General features: G+C 41.0%; 1 long non-coding RNA gene across 1 annotated transcript; it reads left to right on the top strand.

The window, feature by feature from the left end:
• The first annotated feature begins 1,260 nt into the window (after window positions 1-1,260).
• LOC145799306 (uncharacterized) lies at window positions 1,261-4,459 on the top strand. The gene is made up of 2 exons (XR_014341248.1): window positions 1,261-2,354; window positions 4,198-4,459. It is a non-coding gene; the product is annotated as an uncharacterized LOC145799306 (long non-coding RNA).
• Window positions 4,460-18,653: the final 14,194 nt, after the last annotated feature.

Genomic DNA, 18,653 nt, shown 5'->3' with positions numbered 1-18,653 from the left:
CAGGTTAGATATCTAGTATAGTCACTTCCTCCATGATCTGGATTACATGAAAGTCCAAAACTATAATGTCATTAATCCGATCATTATGTTAATTGATATTGTTGTTATAGCCACTTTGTATTCTGTTGTCCTTATTACTTTTGTACCAACCTTGGGCTTAGAGTTACCAGTTAGGACTCTTTTGGTGTGACTCGTTTGTAATCAAAACCTACACGACGAAAATTTCTATCAAACCAGTCTTAAAACTCTTGGTTATATGTTTTTCATCTTATTCCTTCACATTTGCAGTGTGTTAGATCACTAGAATTGGTATGCAAACCCTTACGAATTGTGTGTACTTGAATTCTCGAACCTCGAAACATGAAAATGTTCGACATCGACATCATCTTGGACACAGATTGATTGTCCATACACCAAGTCGTAATTAGTGGCCACCAGAAGAAGGAAATGACTTATGCATTCGATGGAACGCTGTAATTGTTTAAGGAGGATAGACTAGCTTTCCGACCACAACAAATTGACGAATGACGCTAGCAGCCTACAGGACGATCAACAAAACTAATCCTTAGCAAGTGTGCGAATGTTTTCTCGAGCAAAGAGCTTCACATTGAAGCAAGGGGGTCATTACGATGAACAATTTGAAAGTTTTGCAAATCACAAGAGCTTCATGCAACCGGGTGCGCCAAAGGACCTAAACGTGAGGCAAAAGCATTGAATGGAAGATGAGAGAGGATGCGAACGAGTTAAGACTGGAAACTGATAACATAATGATAAAGTTCAGAAATTGATTATCCACAACTTTTCAAAACCCAAGAACGGCTTAAATTTCGAGGACGAAATTTGTTTAAGGGGGATAGATTGTGAAACCCCGTATTTTTATATAATAAAAATAATATGTATATTTTTAATTTTCTTAAATAATTATTCACAATATTTTGAATTTAATAGTCTGTATATTTTTATACTGAAAATTTATTCAAAATAAAATAAAATAAAATATTTTTGACTTTATATTATTACTCAATATTAATTTCTGAACCGTATGATATTTTTATTATATTTTTCTCTATATTTTTTTTTGGTAATCAAATTACACTGAAACCATATATTTGCTGTACTAAAACCCAATCAAAAACCATGGGTTGCTACCCCAGGTTTTCTTGCATTCCACCTGCAACGTGGTGAACATGCTGACCAAGTGTTCAATTTCTTTTTTTTTATTTATTTATTTCTTTTCATTTTCTTTTATCTTCTTTTACTCTTCCTCATTTTGCTTCTCTTCCAATTGCATAGCCCTCTCTCTCTATCCGTTTCATCTCTCTCTCTCTCCCTCCATCTCTCATTCTCAAAACTCTCTTTCTCCTTTATCTATGTTTTTCCTCCTTCCCCAACCTCCATAGCCATGGCCTCAACCCACACTATCGCCAACCCGCGAACTTCACCACCATTGGCGCACTGTCGGACCGGCACCACCACCATCACCTATTTCTATTATCATCTAGAACCACCATCCACAAAGTGTTGTAGGTGAAGAAAGAGAAGAAGAAAGAAGATGGAGGAGAAAGAAACAAAGTTAGAGAAATTTATTTTGAAGCTCAAAAGTTGGTTTTCGGCTTACCTTCGGCATGCCAAAACCATCCATTCCGGGAAGAATTGAGAAAAATAGGTCATGTAAGATGAAGTACGGAGTAAGTTGAAGAGATTGGCGAAAGAATGAAGTAAAACCGTTAAGAATTAAGAAAGTTATGGAGTCCGAAAGATGGTTCGAAGAAATGTCCGAGACGGTAGGAAAATAATCTTATTTTTGGTCAAATTTTGGAGGTCCGACGGCATGCAAATAGAGACGGAACGAGGCGTGTGAGTAGTGAACCAAAAACTAGGCCGTGAGGTGAATCCAATGACAGAAAAATAAGATAAAACGGAGTTACGATGAAGAAGATACAAGTATTTGAACTGGGGACATTGAAACCAAATTTCTGGGTCTCTTCTGTTCGTGCATGCTACGGCTTTGGAGAAGATGAGCTTAAATTTTATCCTATGTTTCTCGGCCCATGCTGCTACGGTGCACCCTAGTACCTTTAGGTTAATCGAGTGGTCCTATGACTTTGGGGATGACCACCCTTAGGTTTTTCGACGTGTAGAATCCATTTTTGGGGTTAGATCTTGCAAATTCTGAGTCTAAGATGATGATCAACAACTAAAAGTTCTAAGAGAATCCAATGGCAGATCAACGGTGAGATCGCGCCCGATTGATGTGAAATTTTAGCAAGACGATCATGGAGCCAGGACAATCATATCTTACGATCAGAATCATAAATCAAATTCGGACGATAAATCGTTAACAACCTAACATAGTAAGAAAACTCTCACAACCGTCTCATTCTTTTTAATTGTTAAATATTTAGATTTGTGTTCATATGTTAACATAGCTAAAACTTTAGATAAAATTTTGTTTATAGTTGTATGTGAATTTGTGATTGGTATGTTAAATATTTGAAGGTCATTTCTTTATTAGTAGCCTTAAAATCATGATATAATCTTGGATTTAGACTTGCATGTGTAATTTGTGCCATTAAAGAGATGATTAAAGATTTTATGTGGTTTGATTATATAACTCTTCAATCTGCTAGAAACTTGTACGAATTTTTAGACAATTTTATGCTCAAAATTTTGAAATGATTTCTTCTACAAAGTTGTTGAGAATGATGTCTAGTTCACCCAGGAATTTTCTTAACAATTATTGAGCTTGGTACGAATTTATACAAATTTATAATTAAATCTGCTACTGTAAGACAGATTTTAGTATATGTTTAAAAGCTTATTAAAAATTCCATATTAATCCAAATCTGGAAATTTCTAACTAAAATATGAAATTTGAGAAGTCTAATTTCATACTAAATTTTGAGATTGTGGGTTTGATTTATAAATTTAAGTATGGAATTAATTTAAGAAAATGTGATAAATCTGTGTCATAAAATTTCTTAGAATTTTACAGAATTATTTATAACTTATTTTTGGGAATTTATTCCTGAAAAATGACCCAAACATATTTATTGAATATTCTGTACATTTCCACGAATTTTAGAACTGCATAAATAATTTATTTATAATTTTTATTACCTAAGGTATAACCTGAAAATTTCCAGACAGGTTTAAGATCATGACTTTAATTATTTATTCGGATAAAAATCAGTTATTGTGTTGGTCCAATTCATCAAATATAGTAAATTAGTAATCCATGTATGGGTGTATTGTGGTTTATTTAATATTGTGGTAGTCTAATCTTGTAAATTAAAGATCCATGCACGTGTGTGACTTTGGTTTACTTTCTCTGTATCTAAACTATTATTTCATACCATGGTTTAAATAAATTGTTTATTTAAATGCTGTACATTTATTTATTATTGTGTGACATGTGCAATATTTTATGTTGGGAATTTTAATGAGTTGATATAACATCAATTGTGATTAAAATTTAAAATTATTTGTGAGTACTATTAAAATTAACTGAAATGATTAACGGCATATACAAAGTTAACAATTGACGGTTAATACCAGTTGTTCAGAGTGAGTCTGGGTTTTAAAGAGTATACGAAATTAAGGGTTGACGGTAAATACCGGTTATTCAGGGTGAGTCCTGATTTTAAAGAGTGTATGAAATCAAGGGATTGACGGTTAATACCGGTTGTTCAGGGTGAGCCCTGGTTTTGAGAATTCTCACGTAAATTGTGTTGCGAAACTCTAAGATGGCACGGGACTTATTTGAACCCTTTTCGGTATTTGGTTTTGGAATAAGGGTGGATGTGCTGGTGGCACACAGGGAGGTTACGTACCCCTGGCAGACCGTTTCCTTGGGGCAGACCACGGATGCCACTACTTGGGTATATAACTCCGGACGTGGGCATCCCTGGTAGTTACGGTTGGTAACACTTGAATATTTGACCAAGGGAGGGTTTCAAATTAACCGTTGCCATGCTTAGTGGTTGGTAAGTTAAATCTCTTTGGTGAGATTTCGAGTGTCACCTAATTTATTAAAATTATTTTAATGGTTGTAATTTATGCTCACAATTATATTGTTACCTCATGTTTATAATCTCATTATTTTTCTCTTAAAAAGAATGGTAGGTTGGTTATGTTTTCTTACTGTGTTGCAAAACTCATGGCATATATTTTTGTTGCCCTGGCGTTTTATGCCAGGTCTTGGCGAGAAAATAACTGAAGCTGAAATGGAGTCGACGCTAACGTAGAGCCCTGGCTGACCTGAAACCCCGAGTAGAGCCGAATAAATTATATTATTTTATATAATAGCTATTAAGGACTTTATAATTTCATTGATGTTGTATTTGGAAAATTTTAAGTTTTTATCTATTGTTATTTGGACGTTTGGTTATGTACGAGAGTTGGATTACCCTATTAAGATGTCAACTTTTTAGTTTATTAAGTCATTTTGTTTATTTAATTTCCTTTGATGTTCGAAAAAAAAATTTGGGGCGTCACAGCCTGCCACACCATCTTTGGTCACACCACCTACACTTGAGTTGAAGCCACTTCCGGCCACACTCAAGTATGCATTTTTAGGGCCCCAAGATACTTTACCGGTCATCATTGCATCTGACTTGACTACAGCGCAGGAGAGTCTGTTAATGAGTGTTCTCGTGGCACATCGGAGTGCTATTGGGTGGTTAGTGGCTGATTTGAAAGGGATAGATCCCTCCGTGTGCATGCATTATATACACCTAGAGGAGGACACCAAACCTTCTCGCGAAATGCAACGGAGACTGAATCCTAACATGAAAGAGGTGGTGAAGAAGGAGGTTTTGAAATTGTTAGATGCGGGTATTATATACCCATCTCAGATAGCAAGTGGGTGAGTCCCACACAAGTAGTGCCCAAGAAATCGGGCATCACTGTTGTTGAGAATGAAGGAGGAGAGTTAGTCCCCACACGAACCACTACTGGGTGGCGAGTGTGCATTGATTATAGGAGACTAAATTCCTCGACTAGGAAGGACCATTTTCCCTTACCTTTCATTGGCCAAATCCTAGAGCGGTTAGTGGGGCAGGGTTTCTATTGTTTTCTTGATGGCTATTCGGGGTATAATCAAGTCCCAGTGTACCCCGCTGACCAGGAAAAGACCACATTCACATGCCCTTTTGGCACTTTTGCTTACAGGCGCATGCCCTTTGGGCTGTGTAATGCACCAGCGACTTTTCAACGGTGTATGATGGCTATTTTCTCCGACATGGTGGAGAAATTCTTAGAGGTTTTTATGGATGACTTTTCGGTGTTTGGACCGTCTTTTGAGGAATGTCTTAGGAACTTGACTAGAGTGTTAGAACGATGTGCTGAGGCAAACCTAATCTTGAGTTAGGAAAAGAGCCATTTTATGGTTCGTGAGGGTATAGTGTTGGGACACATTGTGTCCCCTCGAGGTATAGAAGTTGACAAGGCTAAGGTTGACCTCATTGCAGGCCTTCCTCCACCCAATTCCGTGCGTCAAATTAGGTCTTTCCTAGGGCATGCAGGTTTTTACCGTAGGTTCATTAAAGACTTTAGTAAGATATCACGTCCTTTGTGTAGTTTACTAGTTAAGGACGCGCCTTTTGTCTTTGATGAAGCATGCTTAAAGGCATTCGAAACACTAAGAATGGCCTTGACCACCGCCCCAATCATGAAATCACCAGATTGGTCTCTTCCCTTTGAAATCATGTGTGATGCCTCTGATTATGCTGTCGGGGCTGTGTTGGGCCAAAGGGTCAATAAGGCCCCATTTTCTATATATTATGCTAGTCGCACTCTCTCGGATGCTCAATTGAACTACACTACTGTAGACACCCCATTTTTGACCGTCCTCAAGACTTGGACGTCACCGTTTGAACACTCGGTGATTATCCTTGTTTGTGTTCGTTTGGAGTTCCCGGAGGCCTCGGCTCGCGCGCCTTGTCTCAGGATCTCCGAACTTGACCTTTTAGTGTCTGGTTTTGCACCAAACACTTGCATCCTGCCTTGGAAGGGCAGGGTGGGGCTTGTAGACCATCCCCACCCATCACCGGCAGTGGCTAGATGCCACCGGCTGGTTTTTGCTGCCACCGGCAATATAGTTTGCCGGCCGGCACTCTTTGTTGCCGGTCAGCACTATTTTGTGCCGGTCGGCACTTTGTTTGGCCAAGATGGCATTTTTTGCCGGCCGATTGCTGTTCATCTGCTTTTGCAGATATTTTTAGACAGCTGTATAGCTTTTGCTCCCCTCCATACACGTGTATGGAGGGATCTCCCTCTTGCAAAGCTTGTCTTGTAAGCTTTACAAGAGGCATATAGAGAGCAGCTCTCTCTAAGGAAAAGAGGAGAGCCTTTAGACATTTTTGAGGAGAGAAGACAGAGGAGAGCTCTGGTTTTTCCTAGGGTTAGGGTTAGATACACTCACCTATCTCTCTTTTCCTCTCATTTTGTACACTAGGTGTTTTGTGTCTCACTATTGCACACAAACACCTAGTGTTTCACCTTCCTCTTGGAGCTGAGGTTCTAAAGAGTGTGTTTTGAAGTTTTGGTGTTGGATTCAAGCTCAAGGAGGCCATTGGAGCATCTTTTTTGAAGAAGGCATCAAGGGTGAGATTTTAGTCCCTTTTTTCCCCATTCTTGCATTAATTTTCTACTAGTCTTAGAGCTGTTTTTGTGATTATTGTATAACATAAAAAAGTTCTATTTTTAAGCCCTCTTTATTGTTTATTAAGAGTGTTTTGTTGTTTGAGGGGTGTTGACCACCCTTAGGCCTCAAAAGGCCTCATTTTGAGCCATTTTGTGTTAGCTCCGGGATTTTGGTGTTGAGGTCTCTTCACCACTAAAATCTTGAGGGATTTCAGTGGTGAAGATGATGCTTTGAAGTCCCAAGAAGGAGAGGGCCACCCCCTCTCCTTGTTGTCCTTGAAAAGGGCATGTTTTGGCCTCTTAAGGAAGCCTATGCTTGAGTGTGTGTTGAGCATATTTGGTTTGTTTTTCATGCTTATATATCCATGATATAACATGATTTCAAGTTGGTTTTGGAACTCCATGCATGTTTAGCATAGTTGCCATGTAATGCCCTATTTGTGCCTTAACATGTTCTAGGTTGTTAGCCTTTGTTGGAGCATGTTTTAGGCTTGTATTTGTGAAGTTTATGTGCTTATTTTGACATGTTTTAGCTCTGTCCATAATCGTTTGGGTTGATCTTTGCATGCATTATATAGCTCCTTTGTATTTGGGCTTGTTGGCCTTGAGTATGTGCATGTGTAGCATGCCATCTTTGCATTGTTTTGGTGATTTGGAATCATCCTACATGCTATTTCAGTCCCATTTCCATGCTTGTTTGATTACCTTGCATGCCTCTTTAATGCTTTGAAAGCATGTGTTGTAATGCTCCATGTTTTGGTCATGGTGTATGCCTTTGTATTTGGGCCACTTAGATGCCATCTAAGGAGTCCTTTGGCCTTGTTTTAACATGCTAAAAATCTGTTTTTAGTTGTTTAATGCACGCCATGTTTGGTCATGATAAGTGTAGTTCAATGCCTTATTGATTTGCCTTGAACACTTGGACTATTTGTTGCATGCTTGACTTGATTTATAACTTGATTTGGCATCATTTTATAACATGATTTTAGGGCTCATGTTGCATGCTAATTTGTCCATGTTTCCTTCTTTCAAGTGTGCTTGAATGTTGTTTGATTTATGCTTAAGTGTTGGTCCTTATGTGCATGTGTGTGTGCATGCCATTTAGCCCTCACCTTTTAGCACAATGGCTACTGTTTTAGGCCTATTTTAGAGCTGCCTAATTCATGTATAAGTCCATCTTGCCATCCATTTGCATTGCCCTATGTATGCTTGCATGATTGCATAAGTGCCTTGCCATGTCATGTCGCATTCCTAGCTTGTATGCCTAGGTTGCATTGCATCTTGCATGCATGCCTTGTCCCTTGACTTGGGTGATAGGGATTGGGAGTTTTGTTTGATTGGTTTGCATTGCATTTGAAACCAAAGTTGCATACTTAGTTCTTTGGGCCATCATGCATGGAAATGCGTGATTGGTGGTCCAAGAACCGAGGCACATGTCCCTTTGAGTCATTACAATGATAAGAGACATGGTTGGTGCATACATGCCTTGAAATATGCTGCCATGCCTTGTTTTGCCCTCTGTTGCTGTGAGTTGCAGGTTCTGCAGGAATACTCTGCCGACCGGCAGTGTAATGTGCCGACCGGCACTATTTTCTCTGCCGACAGCTTCAACTTTGTGCCGATGGCCATACAACACTGCCGGTGGAAATTTCATCTAGCCGGTGATGATCCCCTCTGTCCAAGGATGTAGTCCTGAGGTTTTGACAACCTCCAGAGGAGGAAAGGGAGGAAAACAGAGGCAGCTTGCGCATGGCGGCGCGCTTCTCGAGACGTTTTACTGTTTTCCTAAATTAGTTAATTTGTTAATTAATTAATTTGTAATATTTAATTAGCTTGCGTAGTTAATTAATTTGTAATATTTATTCGGTCCCTCCGAGCGAGGGCAAATCTGTAATAAGTGTGTGTGGGTGGTGTGTATGTCTTCCAACCTCACTTCTTTCTTCCCTTTTACTTACCCGCTTTAATGGTTAGTATTAGGGCACGTTTAATTTAGCATACCTTATGCTATGCATGTGTGCATCCATACATTTGTATTACATGCATTAGGCTCGGTACATCACGCTAACTGCATCAGTACTTCAATTCCGAACTGAATATGTGTTAATTGTGCATTTTCACATGACATGTCTAGGATTAGCCGAGCCTATCTTAGCGACATTTTGCATGCGATGCATTAGGCACTTCACATGGACTTGGATCATGCATGTTTGCTAACAAGTTCTTTGTTTTGGCACGGAGTACTATGTAAGTATTTCCGCTTTAGCATATCGCATGAGTGTGAATGTTACCATGACAGCATGCTTAACATGTGGCTAGATGCTTATGTGTTAAACTGTTTTGAATGCCTGTGGGTGAAGGCCGGATTGTTTGAGTTGGAAAAACTCGTTGAAATCCGTATTTTAGCCTACTTGCGAGTAGCAAATTCCAAAGCATTTTCAAACCAAACGGATATGCAATGTTTATTTCCAAATTAGGCAATCTAGTCTATACTTGTTTGCTGTGCGCATAACATAGTAATTCTAGGCTAATAAATGGAATAAGAACACGTAAAGTTTTCAAAAACGGATATCACGGTTAGTAGAGGCCGGTCTTCGGACCGGGCGAAAGGGGGTGCTCATAGCTGACCTTCCCCGATCGTACCCAAGCTCCCGAGCCGAGACAACTCCGGTGATGACGGACACGTGGCCTTCGGCACCGAGTCAGGGTTTCCTAAATTCTCCCATTTAAAAATATTTAGGTGGCGACTCTGTATCTGGCAAAGCAGTCCATGTTTGGCACTACTTTTTCAAAAATCTGTTTCTCAAAACGATTTGCCAGATTTGGACTCTTTGGTTCAGATTAAGAACCGTGACACAAATCGAGTCCGAACTGTAGCGTGAGGCCCTCCGCGGGCGCGTCTACAACTACTACCGAGAAAGAGTTGCTAGCTGTGGTCTTTGCCTTAGACAAATTCCGGTCTTATCTCCTAGGTTCCAAGGTCATAGTCTTCACTGATCATGCCGCTTTGCGGTATTTACTATCTAAGAAAGAGACCAAACCTAGGTTGATTAGATGGATTTTGTTGCTTCAGGAATTTGATTTAGAGATCCGTGATAAGAAAGGATCTGAGAATGTGGTGGCGGATCATCTCTCCCGAATACTCGTTCAGTATAATAGCAACCCTCTTATTTTGCATGATTCGTTTCCGGACGAACAACTTTTTGAGCTGTCACAAGCGAGCCCCCCGTGGTTTGCACATATTGTGAATTACTTGGCCATTGGGCAAACTCCGCAGAATTGGTCTAAGCAAGACAAAGACCGATTCTTTTCACAGGTCAGGTATTACTTTTGGGAGGATCCGGAGTTGTTTAAATATTGCTCCGACCAAGTGATCCGACGGTGTGTGCCGGAGAGTGAGGTGCATAGCATTCTTACATTTTGTCATTCTTCTGCATGTGGCGGTCATTTTAGTGGGCATAAAACGGCCGCCAAGATTTTACAAAGCGGATTTTATTGGCCCACAATTTTTAAAGATGCCCATCAATTTTGTAGAACTTGTTTGCGCTGTCAGCAAATGGGTTCGATGTTTCGGCGTGACATGATGCCAATGTCCCCTATTCTTGTGGTAGAAATATTTGATGTTTGGGGGATTGATTTTATGGGCCCTTTCCCGTCGTCGTTCGGGTTTGAGTACATTCTCTTGGCAGTAGATTATGTGTCTAAGTGGGTGGAGGCAATAGCTACCCGAACAAACGATCATAGAGTGGTAATCAAATTTTTGCATGAAAATATCTTTAGTCGTTTTGGGTTCCCTAGAGCCATAATAAGTGATCAGGGTACACATTTTTGTAACCGGTTCTTTGAGTCGGTAGTTAAGAAATACTCTATCACCCATAAAGTTGGCACTCCATACCACCCTCAAACTAGTGGCCAAGTAGAAGTCTCAAATAGGGAGCTAAAGCACAGAATTGAGAAAACGGTGAGACCGGATAGGAAAGATTGGTCACAATGGTTAATTGATGCATTATGGGCTTACCGCACTGCTTATAAGACACCCATTGGGATGTCACCATACAGGGCGGTGTTTGGCAAAGCTTGTCATCTCCCGGTTGAACTTGAGCATCGAGCATTGTGGGCCATAAAGAAGTTTAACTTCGATATGGCCGCGGCTGGGCTCAACCAGAAATTGCAACTCAATGAGCTGGAGGAAATCCGGAATGATGCATATGAGAGTTCGAGAGTTTTTAAAGCTCGAACTAAGGAATTCCATGACAAGCACATTAATAGAAAATCCTTTGAACCCGACCAAAAAGTGTGGCTTTTTAATTCAAAATTGAGACTCTTTCCGGGTAAGCTAAGATCAAGATGGGATGGCCCCTTTGAGGTTGTTGAGGCATTTAGTCATGGCGCCGTTGAGGTGCGAGATCCAAAAACTGGCCACACTTTCAAAGTGAATGGCCAAAGATTGAAACCATATATAGAGGGGATTGGGAATGGGGATATGATTGAGTCCATTGCTTTGATGGACCCATTTTACTATGATTGATAAATTGATTTCTTGTTCTCTTTTCTTTCCCTTCTATGCTATTTTGTTTTTCTTTGTTCTCGTTATGCTTTACTTGTGTCTAGGAGACTTTAAATCCTCTAAAGGTGTAATTCCTTTGGTGTTTGCCGTGCCCGAACGGCATTTGACGGTCTAGTATAGCCACCTAACCGTGTTTGTAGTGAGTTCCTAGGAGACCAACTGAGACAGTGGAAACTAGAGCTCGAATGGCAAAGCCTAGAACACAAAGGTTTGGGATTTCCGAGACTAAAGTCTAGTTTAAATACCCAGGGGTGTGGAGATTGCTTCAAAACTACCTCGGCTTGAACTCTGTATGGCAGCCCCATAGATTGAGGTAGCTTTATGCGCCTCGATTCTGGATACCAAATCAACCTAGTCTGTCACCCTGTTGGAGAATAGGGAAAGTTACAAATACAGTTAGGGAGAAAAGTAGTACCCGTAATTTTCGCGTGAAGATTATACTTTTAATGGGCATTCCGTATGTTCTTTTGTGCTATATTTATTCCGGATGTCAATTGAAGGTAGAAATATTTATTCTCTGTGTTTAAAAACATGCGTTCATGTTTATTTTTTGTGTTAAAAAAAAAAAATCGCACGTGCGGGAAAATTCCTCAAAACCAACCTTGCACTCTGCTAAATAAGCAGGTGCGGAGGCCTGTGCGTTGACCAGTCGCACGTGCGGCTTGACTCCCGCACGTGCGGGACGCCGATCTTTTCAAAAAAAAAAAAACTGAAATCGCTGCACGTGTGGCCTGGGCCCCGTACGTGCGGGAAAATTTGGTAAAAGTCACAGTTGCACTCTGCTAAATAAGCAGGTGCGGAGGGGCGTGCGTGGACCAGCCGCACGTGCGGCTTGACTCCCGCACGTGCGGGACGAAGAAATTTAAAAAAAAAAAAAAAAAAAAGAGAAGCGCGGGGGATGGAATCGCCGCACGTGCGGCCTTGACTCCCGCACGTGTGGGGCGGAGAAATTTCAAAAAATATATATATATATATATATTTGTTTTGTTTTCTTATTATTATTATTTATTTTTATTTTCATTTACTAATTTTATTTATTTATTTATTTATTTATTTTTCATATACAAAAAAAAAAAAAAAAAACCACCTTATCTACTCACTCTCTCCCAATCACTCTCACTCTCAGATTTCTCTCTATCTCTATCTTTTTTTTTTTCTCTCTCTCTCTCTCTCTCTTAACCCCACAAACCCATCTTCTTCTTCTTCTTCTTCCCTTTTATTTTTCTCTCTTCTTCCTCACTACCATCGTCTCACCGCCGGCATCACTTCCCTCTCCGTCCGGCGAAACTCCGACGACCACCATTTTTTCCGGCGAACCTCCATTCTTTTTCTCTCTTTCTCCACTTTTTCAAGGATATGAGTCGCCGTGTCTCTGTTCGGGCCTCCAAAAAGGCCAGGGGTGCCTCCTCTTCGGCGCCAACACCACCATCATCACCACCATCCTCGCCACCACCACCAGGCGACTTGCCCCGACCGGAGTGGGCTTCACGGCCTCTTCACAAGCTCACGCAGTTCAACCTGCCATTTTTTCAGCATGACGAGGACACTACTTGGGCAGTTGAGCAGCTCTGACTCCGGCAACAGTTGGGCATTTGCGTTGTGACAGCGCCCACTTATCCTTGTCTGGTGCGCCTATTCTACCAGAACCTGCATGAGACACCCACTGCGGTTGGACTGCTCTCTGACATTGATGGTCATGTTGTTCACATCACCTCGGCCATGATTGCCACAGTGTTAGAGTTTTTCGCCAAACCGGAATATCAGCCTTTCCCGGAAGTTGAGGATCGCCAACCCATACATCGCCTCATCCAGCAATACTTCCCGAGAGCCCACAGTGACCCCAGTTTCACATGCTTGCGGCGGAGCAAGCTACCTAGCCGCTTGCTTTTCCTTGATTCTGTGGTCCATAAGAATGTCCTTCCACTTGGGCATCGAGCTGAGCGCCGTTTGGAGTTTGTGCGGGTTTTACACGGGTATCAGCTTGGCTATCAGGTCCCGCTTGAGGATTTCATTTTGCTGCATTTGTAGAAATTTCTACGTGAGGCAGTTCGGCCTACTCCTATGCAGAACCTGACTTGGCCCCTACCATTCGCCAATTTGTTGACACTTGTGTTTGAGCAGAACCACCTCCCCATTGTTGAGGATGAGGAGATTGATAGAGGGTATCCGACATTCGGTCAGCGGGAATGGCAGCACAGCATATCTCGCATCCCGCAGCCGGTAGGTGCCCCGGTTGATGAGGCCCAGGACCCCGTCCATGACCACCCAGCTCATCCTGTACCCCCCGTGCCTCCCCAAGGGGACCCACTCTACATGACTCGCGAGGAGTACTTACAGCTTCAGCACTCTGTCGATCAGGTCCACCGTACTCGTCGTGATCACCACTAGAGTCTCATGGAGTTGCGCACGGATTTTTAGGCTCATCGCGACTATTCTCAGGCGCGCTTCGATCAGCTACACGCCGACAACCTTGCAATCCAGCAACAGGGTCAGGATAACGCCTTCGAGACGCGCGCTTTGATGCAAGCCTTGTTTGCCCAACATTTCCCACCACCACCACCACCGGCTTCTCCGTAGTCCCCGCCTGTATACCTCTTTGTCTCTTTTATTTTTCTTTTTATTTTCCTTTTTCTTTTTTCGTTCTTTTTTTAAAAAAAAAAAAAAAAGTGAAGTGTGTATATGTTACTCTCTGCCTGCCTGGATGTGCACCTACAATTCTAGTAATTTTCTCTCATTTCTCTTTACTTTTCCATTGAGGACAATGTCATTTTCAAGTTGGGGGGATGAGGGTTATATTTTCTTTTGTGCATTCCTATTTGGCTCATAATTCATGCTTATACCTGTTTCATTTGATTGCATTACTTCACCTGATGTGACTTTTTACTAGTAGGGTGATGATATTTGCATATGTTATTTGGAGATCATAGTAGACTTGTATGAAAAGGGTTTATTGGGTAGATACTTGCATGTGATGTTTGCACGAGGAGAGTTGTCTGTGTTTGTGATTTTAGTACACTTTTCATGAGTATGTCTTAATTCACATGAACACACTATCATAGCGGTGATCTTTTTATTATAATCCCTAGTGTACATCATTGATAATAGCTATAGTTGCAGAAAAGAATAAATGAGGAGCCAAGATTCCTAAAAAAAAAAAAAAAAAAAAAAAAAAAAAACACTTAACTGGTTTGGGTCCGTAGCCTTTTTAACTCGAGTTATTAAGCCCGTAGGGGTGTCTTTACACCTAATGCCCTAAAACCGTCTGGTTTGGGAGTCATTGGCCCAATGCTTGTTACATGGGTTAATTAGAAAGCTTAAGGGACATGGACATTGCACAGTTAAGGAAAAATAAGAAGAATGACTTGTTCGGATTCGTAGCCTTTTCAACTCGAGTTATTAAGCCCGTAGGGGTGTCTTTACACCTAGTGCCCTAAAACCGTCTGGTTTGGGAGTCATTGGCCCAATGCTTGTTACATGGGTTGATTAGAAAGCTTAATGGATCAGGACATTGCACAATCATTTAAAAAAAAAAAAAAACTTTTGAAAATCTTGGCTGCAACAGGTTAGTTTTTCTGTATATGATGGGTGTTATTATGAGTTACACTGGGCTATTATAGTGGATAGTTAACTAATATGGAGATTGCACTTTACACCGAGGGTACTCATGACTTGTCTACTAGCATGCACAAGTATAGGGAACTTTACTTTTGTATTAACTGAATTGTGGTTTTGACTCAATAGGTTCTTTCATGCTTGTCCACTGTGCCTTTAATGACTCATGATGTCTAAATATCACACTGTAGTGGCACATAAGTTGATTCTTAGGTGGAGTAGTGTGGTCATTTGTTGTTGGGTATATATGAATATGATAATATTTGTGGGTATCATTTCTGGAAACCCTCACGAGACTTTACTCGTCCACTTGGGGTAACCTTGTGGTTTAAAGGCTTGTTGCATATGCTAAATGCAACCGTTTTCCCCACGAAAGAGGAAACAGATAGATTTTGTTTTATTTTATTTTATTTTACTTGCTTGAGGACTAGCAAGTAGTAAGTTGGGGGATGTGATTAAGGCCGAAATGTACATTATTGAGGCCGTTAATTAGAATCTCTTAACTTCACTTGCTGGTCAAACTGTATATTTTATGTGTGTTGAGTGTCAATCAGGTTTTACATCGTTGGAGCATAAAATGAGCAAAAAGACAGAATTTGGGCAAAGTTGACTTTTCCGCACGTGCGTTGACTTTTTCCGCACATGCGTTGACTTTTCTGCACGTGCGTTGACTTTTTCTGGGAAAGTCAAACCGACGTTTTAAACCTGTTTGGACGAGATTGGAAGTATAAAAAGGCAAGGAAAAGGCTGGATTAGGGTTCTTAAATTGTTTGGAGCTAAAGAGGGAGGCTAGGGTTTGCAAAAAGAGGAAGAAACAAGAAGCTTAAAAGATGTCTCCCATGGTTGTTCCTTCTCCTTCTACCTCTTTCCACGCCTCCATGAGTGGCTAGTCTTCTTTTCTAGGGTTTTGATGAAACCCTAGCCATGTAATTATGCAGTTTTCTTTTTTGATTTTATATTATGAAAAGGTTTGAACCATTGTATGGTGTTTTAGAAATTCTTTATATATAATTTTCATTATCTTTTCAAATATTTGACTTTCTGTGATTGTTGAATATTATCCATACATGAGTTTTCTATTCCTTCACATTCAAGGTATGAGACGAACCATGCTACGAGGAACGAGTCGTATCACTACCCTAGTTTAGAGTGAACGATTCGTATTACTTGAGATGGTTCGTGCTCGTACATTGAATGTGATAATCTTCTTGTTAAATGCTTTGAGCTTGTAGTTACGAAGCATTAATCCGTTCAAACCGTAGCATAATTAATTTCAATTGGAAACCCTAATTATGTGGTTAGTGGTGAATTCTCTACCCTAGGATTTTTTCCCAATTCAGTAAACCCAATTTCATTTATTATTGATAATTTAATTCCTTAGTTTAATTTATTCGTTATTAAATTAGGTTATAAACAACCAACCTCTTTATCAAAATTAATTTAGGAATTTGACAATTAAATTAGTTTAATTTCACAATAGTCCCTGTGGATCGATACCTGAACTTGCCATTATTCTGATAGAATTTGGTATAGTTTAGTATTTAATTTTGGTGTGTTCAACGACCCATCAGGTGACCACGGCCTCACGAGCATTACCAGCAGGAGGCAGTTTGGTTTGGGCCTCGACTGTGGAAGGAGCGGTCTGCTCAGTAGTAAGGACGCCGACAGGTTGCCTCTTTGCCATCTCTTGTTCTTTAGTAAGAGGGATGAGGTTGATTTGGGGAAGAGTAGGGTCTGGCTCAGGGGAAGGTTCTAGGAGGAAGTCGATAACTCTGGTTTTTCTCTTTGCGCTGTACCGGTAGGTCGACTCGAAGTTTAGTAGCTCAGCCCAATCGCGGTGGCGGTATCGAAGTGCGGCACGAAGGGCGTCTTGATTGGCGTAAGTGTAATGTGATTTAAGCTGGTTTAAATCTGCAAAAAAGAAAGACAAGGAACCTAATAGGTTAGCACGGTGGTTATTGGAACAGCAAAGATAGTTGAACCGAAATATTCTTACCAACAGTTCCTTTATTCTAGTTTATATTATAGCCCGGTATCTGGGCTTCCTGATCTTCAAAACGACTAGAAACCCAAAAGAAATCGTCATTGTTTAAGTCTTTGTCTGGTGTGTTTTTTATAATTTTTTCTCGGCCTCTTCTTACTCTGAGGTAGTACACCTAACCGTCGTCATTTTGGCCAAGCGAATATTGATAAAATAGCTCGGCCAATCCGAGGTTGAGGTCGAGCCGGCGGTTTAGCTCAGCGATGCCATTTATTATTCTGTAAGTGTTTGTGGAGAGTTGGGTTGGACACAATCTTGTTTGCCTAAGGAACTCGCATATAAGGGGTTGTACAGGGAACCGGAGCCCAGCTTTTACGATCAATATCACTGTAAATGGGACGAAGCCTGGTTTGCCCCAGGGTGTGATGTCTAGCTCGACTAAGGAGAGGTGGACGCCATCGAGAATATGGTAGTCTTTTCAAAATTCGGCCATGGCCCCAGGCGAGTCTACTAGGAATCGATATTTACCCATTTAACTTAAAGGTAGTTGTGTCAAAATGAGCACGACAGCCTAGCTCGGCGTTGATGTGACTTTGGATGGCTTGGTTGAGTAACGGCGCCAAGGGACAAAGTGCAACGGTGTGCCTGGCCAACCTAGTCAAGTGTGCAAAGTGGAAATAGAAAGGAGTTATGCCCAACTGGGCTAAATAACAAGTTAAGACTGAAGTCTAAGCTCAGCAGAACGTGGGCATGTACTGGGTTTGTGTTCGACTAGGGACCAGTTGGAAGAATATAATTATTTCGGTTTGGAGAACCGAGGTACATTCAGTTCAGTAAAGGGACTTGGGCAGCATTTTACCTCGGTTTTGTTCGGTATATGTTCTTTAGTCCGATCGAAATCGAGCCTAAAAGCCACAAACGGGATTTGATTCCGGTTACGGCTTGTTTTTGGATCACACACGGTGTAAAGACTTAGTTTAGTCCCAGTTAGATGTGTTTTCAATGTTACACATGGGGTTTCAAGGTTCTTAGCACTAGTTCAATACTTAAGTGCATATGTGGTGCAGAAATGCAAATTCTTTGGAAGTAAATGGGAACATGTGTTACAGAAATAGGTACAAAGATGAAGAACTTACCGGTTGGGAAATGAGATCCGAATCCAATCAGGAGAAACAACACTGGCAGCTATAATGAACGCAGGAGATGCGAAAGCCCAGTTTTGAAACATAGAAAGATTAGGGGTTGAAGGTTTGAAGCTCAGGAGGACAAGGGTTTTGCAAGCTAGAAGATGAACAGTAGGAGTTAGAATTCGAAGAAAGGGTTTTTGTATAGGGATCACAACGGCAGGACTTTACAAACTTTTTTTGATAAATGTGAGACGGCTATCATAGTACAAAGGAGCAATGGATGCATGCCACGTGTCCCAGTAAGGACACGATGTCAGGTACGTGAAACGACGGGCCATATCGCCAGCACGGTTCTAGAGAAACCGGGATACCTAGAAATGGGCGTACATGTAGATCGGACAGAAGGAGTATTTTATCATGGCTAGGTTACTTTTTGGTCCGGTTGGGTTGAATATCTTAGCACGGCTTGAGAAAATTAATCACATTCATGCTGTGCAGAAAGAATTAAGGGGCAATTGAGAGGGTAATTTATGTAAATTGGGCCGAGCTAAGTGCAACTGTTGAAATGGACCGAGCTAGGTCCAATCTCTTAGACGTTAGGCCGAGGTAATGAAGCTTGGTCCTTTATCCCAACAGTTCGGTCAGAGGTAGGCTACCAGTGGCCTGGTCTAGCTGTCCTGGACCATGGTATCGAAGGAAAGAGGACCGAGGTGTATGATAGCTC

This window comes from Camellia sinensis, chromosome 1, assembly GCF_055761805.1.
Source record: "Camellia sinensis isolate YWXY chromosome 1, ASM5576180v1, whole genome shotgun sequence".
Lineage (NCBI taxonomy): Eukaryota > Viridiplantae > Streptophyta > Magnoliopsida > Ericales > Theaceae > Camellia > Camellia sinensis.
Note: the sequence above shows the minus strand (reverse complement) of the source record. Positions and strands in the feature narration are given on the sequence as shown.